The 12,546-nt window shown below is 39.6% G+C and overlaps 1 non-coding gene across 1 annotated transcript; it reads right to left on the bottom strand.

Annotated features, from left to right (window-relative positions):
* Positions 1 to 442: 442 nt before the first annotated feature.
* LOC122666444 lies at positions 443 to 660 on the bottom strand. The gene has a single exon (XR_006333633.1). It is a non-coding gene; the product is annotated as a small nucleolar RNA U3 (small nucleolar RNA).
* Between the last annotated feature and the right edge of the window lie 11,886 nt (positions 661 to 12,546).

The raw sequence follows: 12,546 nt of genomic DNA on the forward strand, positions 1-12,546 counted from the left end.
TAAAGTAGAGTGGAAGAGGGTAGACCAGACCAACGCAGCTCATGTGCGACAGAGATTGTCAAGAATTCGACTTCCACAACCACGGATCCAGGTATGCCTATCACACCCTTGGATTTATTTGTATGCTCGTTGATCTCCATGAGTGTTCTGCATGATTTATTCTATCAATGGTATCAGAGCTTGATCATGGTTGATCAATGGCGCTGCAATTTTTTAATTGTTTTTTTATTATGTATGAATGGATTCAATCGATCAAAAACAAATAAATAATTTATGTTTGTAGCCATGGCCGGTGCTTCATAGATAAAGATTTAGTGTTTGTGAGGGAGTAGTAGGCGAAGCCCTTGTGAAGGTGACCATTGAATTGAATTAAAAAAAAAATCAGTGCTGCAACCATGGTCGTAGCTCGATGCTCGGAAAAATGAAACCCTAAAAGGTTTTGAGTCTGTCTGACAACTGTGCAACCACCACAGGATTGGAAGCCAACCATGGAAACGATCCTCTACTGCTTGATGGGATCTAGAGGAACTAAACAGAGCTGTTAATCATGCCCTGGTCACACGGCAATGTCTCAACAACCAGTTTTACGTTCCTATCTCCTTAGAATTCAAGGATACAGAGGTACGAGCCTATAGAACTGATCTTTCGCAGGAAGGGAGAGGGGATCCTTAGGTTCATGCTCCGTTTGGCCGCCGTGTGGATTGAATTTCTGAAACCCTAAAGGTTTTCTTTTAAATCATGGTTGCCGTTAGGTTTTACCGGTCATTGAGGCCAGGGTTTTGGTCGTTGGAGGACGGAGGTCCTTTGCCGGGATCTTCCATGGTTGTCGGCCCTATGGTTCGGCCATAGCAAACGACAGCGGTGGGTGGTTTTAAAAAGCCCTAAATCTATTTTATGTTTTTGCGTTTTTGGGGAAGAAGATGGGGGAATATTCCCCTGTCTGATTCCCCTACTATTTTGATTATTAAAAAAAAAAATCAAAAAAGTCAAAAAGGTAAAGGGTTGCGCTATCGTGCCGGGATGGGTCTGCTAACGTGCGCCTCGGGTCGGGTCAATCTGACAACCCAACCTGATAACCACGTTGAGCGTCCCAAAATTATGACCTTACCCGACCTGGTTGACAGTTGACCGGGCCGGTGTGACTGGTTTAGTTTTGGTTCAACCATTTTGGTTCTGTTTCATGGTTTGCCTGATTTAGTTTTGGTTCACTCGATTCGATTCTGGTTCATTAAAAATAGAATCTTTTACAAAAAAATAGAGAGAAGAAAATAGAAACAGAAATAGAAATTGATTTGTTTTGTTTTCTGTTGTTTATAAACAAATATAAAAATAGACTTTCCTTTTGGTTTATTTTCTATTTTTATAAACAGAAATAGATAACAAAATTTGGATTTAATTCTGTTTATACCTTGTGTTATTTTTGTTACATCTGTGCCCAGACCCTGACCCGAACTCCGAATGTAGGTCCAGAACCCGATGGATCCTGGGTCTTACCCACTAGCAACATGTGGTGCACCTACCCGGTGATCATTTTTTAGGGGGAAACTCTGGTGATGTCATACCTACCAATCCGGAGGCAGCTACCAGACCTGTATTGCTGTTCCATACACAAATTGATGGACAACCTAAGGTACAGCCCCTGCTTAATCAGAACAGGAATAAATTCATTTTTTTTAAATGTTTACATAGGGTTTAATGGCCATAAATTATTCAAGGACAACGCCCTAGGAATGGCACAGGCCTCCGTGGGGCCCGAATGCAAAAACAACAGGGTTTTACCTACTGGTCCATCCCTACTGGTCTATTGGATCAACCAGTTGGATCGACCAATACTGCTATACTGCTCAAAATGCATCTCAGATGCGTGGGGCCTAGTGTTTCGCACCCCGGGTCACCTCTCCATACTTAGAATGACCCGAGGAAATATTGCCCTAACAATGTGATCATGTGGGGCCCACTTTGAAGCCATTTGCATGGAAAAATGGATTTTAAGAATGTGTTTTTTCATAAAAACACCCTTAGCAAATAGGCCTTAGTGGCTGGGCATATATATAAGCCAACCTTAGACCAAAAAACCTCCCCTGCGAAATTCGTTGAAGAGAAGGAGAAGGAGAAAGAGAAGAGAAGAAGAGGAAAGGAAGGCTTGAACCCGTTCTTGAGCTTGGACTACCAAGGTAATGGTGCTTACTCTCTATCTACCATGTGATTCTTAGCTTCTTAAGCTCCATGTATGATTGATTTTAGATCCTTGTAGCACAGCCATGAATCACATAGCTCTACAGTTTAGACCATGTATTGTTAGCCTAACCACTAGGATCTTGGCATGCATGTGTAAATTTGTCATGCTTGACCTCTCATCTACTATCATCACAGTATGTGCATGCTGTGTCTGTTACTTCTAGCTCTAGATGATTGATTCCCATGTCTATAATAAGCTTAGAATATAACCCATGGTGCATGAGTTACTTTTCTCTAAATGCATGATGAATCCCTAACCTAATGAGCATCACAGTGATGTTCTGAAGTTGATAGAACCTCTTCCTATTCTGATTTTGAAGGCTTATGTATGAGCAGCCATGAATGATGACCATGCAAGCCAAATAACCCAAGATCACCATGCATGTTAGATTTTCCACCATGTACATGTTGGATATCATGCATGGAACCCAATGATGTTCTCTGATCATCCATGCATGCTCCAGATCTATAGATCCAAACCAAAACAGCTTTATCTTTTAAATTTTTTGAACTGCTCATGCACTGATGATTGCAGTGGTCGATTGGATCAACCACTGTGAATCGACCACTGCAGGAAATTGAAACCTGTGTTACCCTTGACTTACCTCTCCTGTGTTACCCCTGACTTACCTCTTGGTCCGTGATGCCCTGCATAGGGTCCTACATGAAATCCCAGCTAAAAATAATGCATTGTACCCCTGTTTAGAACCAATCTGACATCCCGGGACAGGTTTTGGGCAACCAAACTCATACTTGGCAAGGAACCATGACTCAAATCATTGATGAAATTACTACAGTGCCAACAAAAACCCTTGGTGTGAACCCTTTCCAATTCTGAGACTGTAACCCCTACTGGTCCATTGTTACTGGTCCATTGAATGGACTAGCACCAATCAACCACTGCAGGAAATTGAAGCCTGTGTTATCCCTGACCTACCCCAAGGTCTGAAACACCCTTTCCTAGGCCTTTGGTATAAACCCTAGCCTAAAACTCATTAACTCAGCCATGTGCCTACACTTGGAGCCATGGGTTGATTGCCACTGGTCAATTGGATAGACCAGCCCAATCAACCAGTGTAAACCATTGATGAAGAACAAGACCCTAACCCCTGTAGTTACTTAAAATAGTACTTGGGCACCCTTTTGGGTCTAAATCCCCAACCCCCTTTTTATTTTGGGCCACAGCAGCCTACTGGTCCATTGGATAGACCAGTGCCAATCAACCACTGTTGCTGTCAAGGCAGTTTTGAGTCTTGCTTTGGATTAGAGGCTAAGCCAAGGTTACCCTTAGATTCTTAGGGTATATTGGAATGTATTAATGTAATTGTTCTAATTTATTTACCTAGGATTTGATTGTCTGCCTGGCGATGCGTATCCGTACACTTTTACAGACCAGCAGTCTTCGGAACTAACGGAGTATAATCAAGGTGAGTGGATACTGGATCATCCTTATAGGTGTAACCTTGTGAACATGCCAAAGATAACAAAATTACTTTTTAGTATTGATATCTGTGTTATATTGTTATTTATTTGCTTTTGGACATTGAAATTTCTGATGTAACTGTGGATTGTGATTAGCATGTTGATAAAATGATTGAAGACTAAAATGCATGCTATGTGAACTGTTAGGTTAGATGCCATGATAGACAGCTAGGAAATGAAAGGCATGGTGAGTCGTAGTATGGGCTGCAGGAGCACCGTGCATTTCATACTAGAAATGAGGTTTGTGGTAGCCTATAGAATGGGATACGGTTGACACCACTCAACTCATACTTATCATATAGATCATTGGGCTAGGTGAACTGATGAGCACATTTATGTGTGAAATCTTAGGGCATAAAGCATACATTTTACCACATTGGACAGAGTTACTTTGGTGATTTCTTGTGCTTTTCAGGTTTTGGGCTATTTTGGGTTATTCTGGACTATCGGGAGCTACATGTCCCAAGTTACACGTAAAGTTATCATTTTTCTTTCTATGGCTGTAAAGAAGACTAAATTTGGAGCAAGATGGACGTGACAAAACACAAGTACGCATTCGTTTAGGCCACCATGCAATCGATTATTCTTTTCAGGCCAGGAAAGGATAATGGGTCAAAAAGGAGCCGTAGTGCAAGCCCATAGTCATTCTACCACTGCCCAAGGACATTTTTGACATTATAGAAGGTATTTCTAAGCAATGGTGGAGATCTACTGCAAGTACAAGACCGTTATGGCAATTTTTCATTCTTGAAGAGAGAGAAGGACTGCTACCCACATGGAGGGACCCACACTACCACTAGATTCCATTATTTTTTAAGGCCCACTACTGTCCACGATTTTTATTGGGCTGCACCCAGTGCTCCACGATTTTTCTTGAGGACATGATGGGCATTGTGTTATTTGATTGAGTGGAAATCCTAGTCATCACCCTTGCTCTCTCTCTCCTCCAACTTTCCAAGGGCACTTTTGGAATTTTACTTGGGACAGATTTCTTTTTAAAGATATTCTCTCATCTATGGAAGGTTGAAAGGTCAAAGATGCCTTGATCTCATTGCTTGGAGAAGATATCTACAAAGAAAAGGAAGCACAAGTTAGAACTAGAAAGTTACTTTTGTAAAAATAGAAGGTTTATGTAGCTAGGATTCTCTTCTCTCTCTCTTTCTATTTTTTCTCTTTTTTCTTGGGAGTCAAGCATTGTAAAGGAGGAAGGAGAAGGGAATATTTCCTTATTTTGGGTTTCCTCTCCCACTCTCTCTCCTCTCCACGATTTTTAGAAGGAGAGGACCTCCCAAAATCGTTGGAAGCTCCCCCCCCTCTTCTCCCTTCTCCCTACTTCCCCTATAAATACCCCATTATTTGGGTTGTAATTTGTTCAATTTTAGTTCAACTTTAGTTAGTTTTAATTCAGTTTTTTTAGTGAAATTTCTTCTTCTCTTCTTCTAGTTTTTGGCTTTCTAAGTTCTAGTTTGATTTCATGCTTTCAATTCCATGGTTGTAATGCTTTTGATTCATGCTTTAATTTTATGTCTTCAATATGGTTGTAATAATTCTAGTTTAGTTTCAAGCTTTCTAGTCTAAGTTCCTAAGTTGATGACAAGACTTGGAGATTTAGAAGAGGAAGCCATGCAAGGTTTGTTCAAGTATTCAAGCTCTTCAACTACATTCATGCAAGCACATCCAGGTTTTTACTCTCTAAACTCTTAAACTCATTCTCCCTCTCTTCTATCTCATTCTCTCTTCTTCTATCTCATTCTCCTTCTTCTTCTTTTATTTTTTTTATGTGGTTGTGGTGTGTGGCTACAATTTATCCCTTCCAATCCGCATTAGTTTGATAGGTTAGATGGATATGTGTTAGGACGTCAATTTAATTCATGCCAATTTAATTCGTTAGATGCTTGTGAGTTAGGATCCGTTAGTTTATTAGTTTAATTTAACACTTTAATTTGGTTCACTTTGCATTACTTTAAAGTGAGTAAAATAGGGTGGCGTATATCTCCTCGTGTTCAACCCGTAGCTACGATTGACCCGTACGCTTGCGGTATTATTTTAACCCAAACATGAACATACCCTTATGCTATAGCCCTTCCCAACAGGGGTGCATGTGTTGGGTGATCACGGCCTCCTGAATGTCGAGGATAGCAGAAGTCGGGTCAGTTTGCCATGGTTAACTTGGGGTCCAAAGGAGGAGTTGGTGCTCACTACCCAGCGCGGGTTCCACCCGCAATGATTGAGGTGGCAACCGAAGAACGGAGGAGAAGCGACTGAGGTTGTCGTCCGAGTCATTGCAAGTAGCATATACCTAGTGAATTAGCTGTAATGTTAGGTGGACTAGAGTAATAAAATTGAAATGACTGAGGTTGTCGTCCACCATGTAGATTGATGATTGTAATGGTTATACCTTCTTGCATGATCTATTATTCATTTGTTGGGCTCGGTGGAGTTCATCCCTCGTGGATTGTTTCTTTTAGATGATTTTGCAGGTAGACATCTCCTTGAGTGGGAGAATCATTACGGACAATTTGGTGATGGTGATCATGAACATTCTGGTGTGGACTCCTACGGAGGTGATCCCTTTGATGCAGGTGCACAGGATTAGGTTGGAGGAGCTTATCTGATGGCGCCTGTCTTCTCTTTTTGATGTTCATAGAACATTTTTTTTGTGGATAGCCGTATGGCACTTTTCTTTTGTATAGCTTACAGATGTAGCTTTTGTATACTTTGTATCTTGATGTTGGGCTATGAAAAGGCCATGTATGTAGCCTCTGTCAAACAATGTAATTAGGGTAGTACTGTGGGTTGTGAGCTGCTGTTGAACAATGTACTTTTGGTAGCTCTTTTATGCATATATAACACTTTAGCATTTGTTGCAATCTGTTTCCAATACTATATTGTAAATGTTGTGTGTGTCTGTTGAGTGGTGTTTGCTTCTGAATCTTGGAGATTTGGCGGATGTGGTTCGACATCCGGGTTACCCGCCTAGGGGGTGATTTGGGATGTGACAAAGCTTGTTATTAGAGTGCTAGAAGCTCTCTAAACTCACAGACAGCGGAAATAGGATTAAAGCAAACTAGATATGAGAAAAACAAGAACACTAGAATAGATAGACAACGAGAAAATAGAAAGACATAATAGGAAATTGATTCAAGTCCATAACTTTGAATTACATAATATTTTGAGGGGACATAAAGCCATTACACCAAAATTGGAAGTATTACTTCCCAAGATATATACTAGAAAGGTTTAAAAGTACAACTAGCAAGCTAGAAAAGTAGAAACAAACATAAAGTAAAGTCCTAGAGTTTCTAGTAGGATCAAAGCAAAGCTACTGCTGAGCTGGATCGGGTGGTGGTTGAGATGGATGCGAATCAACCTGAAAGCGTGCATCCTAAAAGTCCAACCTCTGCTTTATGGTGCCCACCCTACCACCAAGTGAAGAGAAGCCCTACTGCACCGTAGTGGAGAGCTCTCTAAGCTGACCACCCATAGATCGAAGCTCCATCATCATGTCCCTCATGCTGTAGGTCTCCGAAGATGGGGTTGCTACCTGAGAGGTTGTGCCAGTGAACTGCTTCACACCTAGAAGGACTCCTGCCTGTGGATCAGTCGCTGCTAGAGCACCTGCCTGACCCGCATCTCCACCCTCATCATCGCTCCCTTAAACACCCAACAAACCCATCTTCTTGATTGTAGTTCTGCTAATTGGAGTCTTGTCCTCCCCTTCTTCAACCGCATCAGTAAAATCAACCCCAAAGTGCCTGAACACCTGGGATAGAAGCCTACCATATGGTAGGTTGCCATCTGATGGGTGCTTAGTGTGATACATCATCACCTCCATGATCAGATATGGCAAGCAAATTTTTGGACCCCCTATGCCTGCCTTATACAAGCAAAAAGTGATAAAGGCCCATAGTATAGAAACCCCTTGCCTGTTCCCACCCTTGGGACAGATGTTGTACTGAACACACCTGCTCAACAACTGGGCTGACGGCTTGAAGTCAACCTCTGAACCCAGGAAATCTTCCTTGCCAGTCAATGCCTTAAATAGTTACTTGCAAGACTCCAAGGAGAAATTCTCTATGGTGTCAGCCCTTGGCCTGCAATAGAACCTGGTGCCTCTGTTGGCTACATGAAGTATGGTAGCTAACTCGGCACAGTTAAATACTATCTTGACCCCCTTCACCCAACTTGCAAGGCCATAGCCTTGGCACTCAGTACTACCAGCTGGCCTGAGGTTGCAGTAGAAATGCCTGACTAGATTTGGGTAACAGGGAAGCTCGGGGTTAAGCATTGGAGCCCAACCCATTGCATTGAACCTCTCATAAACCTTGAACTGTGGGAAGTCCTCTACTTTCACTACCTTCCCATTCTCTACCTTCTTATCTTGGAAACTTCTCCAATCTCGAGCATGCTGGTAGCAGGAAAACCAAAACTCGTCATACTCACCCTCTTCTGAAGATAAGTCATGCTTGTTGAGGAAAACACCTTATACACTCCAAGCCATGTTTTGATGATAACAAATAAAGCCTCTCTTGGACTAACATTTGTGTAAGATGTTTAGATGAGAGTGTAGCACCAAGTAAGGGGGAGCGTATACAAGAGCATATACAAGAGCGTATACAAATACATACAAGAATATGGCTCAAGATGTTTTTTAAAGACAATGAAGTCAAAAGTCAAAGCTTGAAGACGAAAGGCTATGACTAACCAAAGAGCCTATTGAAGACTGAAGACTATTTGAAGACTTTGTAATCAAATAGTTGTAATGATATAGTCACAATTGATGTAATGCACACACACATGCATACATTCATTTAGAATATCCTTAGGAGGTGTTTTGACTCCTTAGACATGTGACTATTGAGTTTTGGAACCCCCCAAACCAACCCCTTAATGGAATTAGACTATTTCCACTGAAATTGCCCAATCCGGCATACCGGATCAATGGGAATCTCAAAAAAATGGTCACAGTAGCCCTCTGGAGTACGCTGGATTATGATCCAGCATACCGGATCCTTTTTAGCTTTGTTTTTCCCTGATCCGGCATACCCAATAGGTATCCAACATACCGGATCAGTGTATTACTGGTATAATTTGACCGTTATTCCCCTGTTCAATATGGAAATTAGGTAATCCGGCATACCGGATTGGAATCTAGCATACCGGATTATATATGGCTTTTGGAATCCAATCTTAATTTAGATTCCTAATTAAATTAAACCATCTAGCCTATAAATACCCACTTGTTTAAGGCTCTAAACACCACTACTAATCACAATCAAGAGTCTCCAAAAATAAGTCACTCTCAAGTGAAAATTCAAGCACTCATTCAAGGCATTCACTCTCACTTAGCTTCCTTCATTCAACTTTGCATTAAAGCTTCATAGTTTGAAAGGTAGCAAAGCATTACTAAGGTTTGAGGTAACTCTAAACCCTTTAGTATCACTTTTACTTTATATAAGTAGGTTGAGTTCTCTTACTCAGAATCAAGAGTAGGTTGAGTCCTCTTGCTCATTAAATTAAGATTAGTTGTTTTGAGTCCTTTTGCTCATTTCTCAAGAGTTGTACGAGTCCTCTTGCTCTTACTCAAGATTTGACATAGTGAAATTCTCTCTAAGGTGAGAGGAGTGGACGTAGGCAAGTGTTGGCCGAACCACTATAAATCTCTTGTGTCATTTTTATTCATTGCTTGTCTTTACATTGGTAATTTATTTTAATTTCCGCATAAGTATTTTTATAATTTCCTACTTTCACCTATTCACCCCCCCTCTAGGTGAATTCACATTTGGTATCAGAGCGGGAGCTCAAGACCATGATTTTTATAATTCAATGAAGAGTTTAAGACCATGGAATCCTCTACCAATCGTAAGATTGAAGGATATAATATTACCCGACCTCCCTTCTTTTTCTTTGAAGGTGGAGGATTCTCCTATTGGAAGAATCGCTTCAACAACTTCGTGTGTGCCAATAACATTGACGCATGGGAAGTAATTGAAAATGGACCAAATACCATAGACAAGCCCAAAGAAGAGTAGACCCCAGCTAAAAAAGCTAAGATTCAACTCAATTTTGTTGTTATAAGTTATATTCAATGTGCTCTAAGAGAAAAGGAGTACAATAGAAGTAGCATGTGTGACTCCGCTAAGGAGATGTTTGATAAGCTTGTTGTTACCTATGAAGGTACTTCTGAAGTTAAGCAATCTAAGATTGATATGCTTATAAATGAGTATGAGCTATTTAAAATGAAAAATGATGAAGACATATATACTATGTTTACTCGATTTACTAACATTGTGAACAAGTTGAAAGGTTTAGGAAAAGTCTACTCCAATGGTGAAAATGTTCAAAAAATTTTGAGATCCCTCTCAAAAGAATGGAGACCCAAGACTATTGCAATCAAAGAATCCAAAGACATTGACAAGCTAAGTCTAGATGAGCTGTTGGGATCACTCCAAACTCATGAGATGGAACTCAAACAAGACACCAAGGAGGATGATTTGAAAGAACCAAAAAAGAAGGTTGTAGCATTTAAGACATATGACATTAGTGATGATGAAGAAGAATTATTTGATGACGAAATTGCTTATCTATCCAAGAAATTCTCTAAATTCTTGAAAAATAAAGGAAAAATCACTTTCAACAAGAAGAGATTTTCAAGGGATCAAAAAGGTAAAAATATTTCCAAAGAAACTAATGATTCTTCTTCAAAAGATATTGTGTACTAAGAATGTAGGAAATCAGGACACTACAAAAGGAGATTATCCAAAAAGAAAGAAATATAAGAAAGCTTACAAAGCTAAACATTCTTTTGATTTAAGTAATGAAGAAGATGAGGATGAAGCATCCCAAGAAGAAGAAGAATAAACTAATTTGGCACTCATGGCTACTGAAGATGAAGAAACTCAAAATGAGATAACCCCCACTTCTCCATCTCATAAAGATAAGGACTTTTTAGAATTGGAAGAAGCTTTTGAAGACCTCTACCAAGTAGCATGGAGCTAGCCACTACCAAAAAGAAGAAATACCCTTAAAGACCAAAACACAACTTTAACTTCTCAAGTTAACATTTTGAAAGAAGAAAAAGAGAAGTTGTGTAAAGCCTTAGAATCCTTTACTAACGAAAAAAGGACTCTTGACATCTTACTTGGAAATGCCTCCAAAGCACCTTTAAATAAGGAAGGGGTAGGCTATGATGTGAACAAAGGTTCAAATCAATCAAAAGAGTCAAGTTCAAGTAAAATGGCAAGTAAGAAAGTCAAAAAGAAGTTTTATAACTAATGTAAGATGAAAGGTCACTCTATTGAGGAGTGCTACTTAAGAAAGAAAAACCCTCAATTTAGCAAATCCAATCCCAAAGGGAAGACTCCATATATCCCTCAAACTTTTATATGTAATAATTGCAACAAGAAGGGACACACTATTTGGGAATGCTATCACATGAAGTAGTAGCCTTTTCGCCCTCCTAGAAGACCCCTTGATGGTCAAACTCCTAAAAGATCTTTAAATTATCAAAACAGGAGAAATCCACCTAAGGTGCAAAGACCACCCAAGAACCAAGGTTCATATAGAGTACCCCAAAACCAAAGACCTTGGAACCCCCAATTATACCCAAATTGGTATGGGAACCAAAAGGCAAATGGTAACCAAATGGTTTGGAGACCAAGGGAAAGGTATGATACTAATAATGACGGACCCAACATACGATAGGGACCAAAGTTTTATTAAGTATCTTTGTTTTGTAAGATATGAGTAACTTGGAATGGTACATCGATAGTGGTTGCTTAAAACACATGACATCCAATCCAAAGGTATTTTAGGAGCTCAAAAAGCAAAAAGGAGGATGGGTATCTTTTGGAGACAATAGTAAAGGAAGAATTATTGGAAACGGATCTATAAAATTTGGAAGTACAATTATTTCCAACGTTAGTTTAGTTGATAATCTTAAGTATGATTTACTTAGTATAAGCCAATTATGTAATAGTGGTTATGTTGTTAATTTCAATGCCTCTAAATGTGAGATCAAGGACTCTAATGATAATATTATCCTTGAAGGAAGTAGAAAGAATAATATTTATATTTGTGTATTTAGTATAAATTCTCATAATGCATGTCTCTTTTCTAAGTTTGATGATGCAACCTTATGACATAGGAAATTGGGACATATTAATCCTAAGGTTATTACATCCCTTTCCTATAAAAATCTTGTGAGAAATCTACCTAAGTTGAAATTTGATAAGCAACACACTTGTGGAGCATGTCAAAGAAGTAAACTTACAAAGGTAGCTCACAAAACCATCAACTCTATTGCTACTTCTAGACCTTTGCAGCTACTCCATCTTGACCTATTTGGACCAATTCAAAACACTAGCCTGGGAGGAAAGAAGTATACCTTCGTTATTGTAGATCACTACTCCCGTTTCACTTGGATCCTCTTCCTCAAGCATAAAAATGATGTATTTGAGGAGTTTGTATCTCTTTGCAAGAGAATACAAAATCAAAAGGGTTACTTGATCACTTCTATAAAAAGTAACCATGGTGGTGAATTTGATAACATAGATGAATTTTGTGAGTTTTGTCGAAAACAAGGTATAATTCATAACTTTTCGCCTCCTAGAACACCACAATCAAATGGTGTGGTTGAGAGGAAGAATAGAACTATCCAAGAAACTGCAAGGACAATGCTCAATGAGTACTCTTTGCCAAAGTATTTTTTGGCCGAAACTGTTCACACGGCTTGTTATGTGTTAAACCAGGTTTTGATAAGACCTATTTTGTTGAAGACTCCATATGAACTTTTCCATAATAAGCTTCTTAAAGTTGACTACTTTA

The sequence above is a fragment of the Telopea speciosissima genome, chromosome 6 (assembly GCF_018873765.1).
Source record: "Telopea speciosissima isolate NSW1024214 ecotype Mountain lineage chromosome 6, Tspe_v1, whole genome shotgun sequence".
Taxonomy (NCBI): domain Eukaryota; kingdom Viridiplantae; phylum Streptophyta; class Magnoliopsida; order Proteales; family Proteaceae; genus Telopea; species Telopea speciosissima.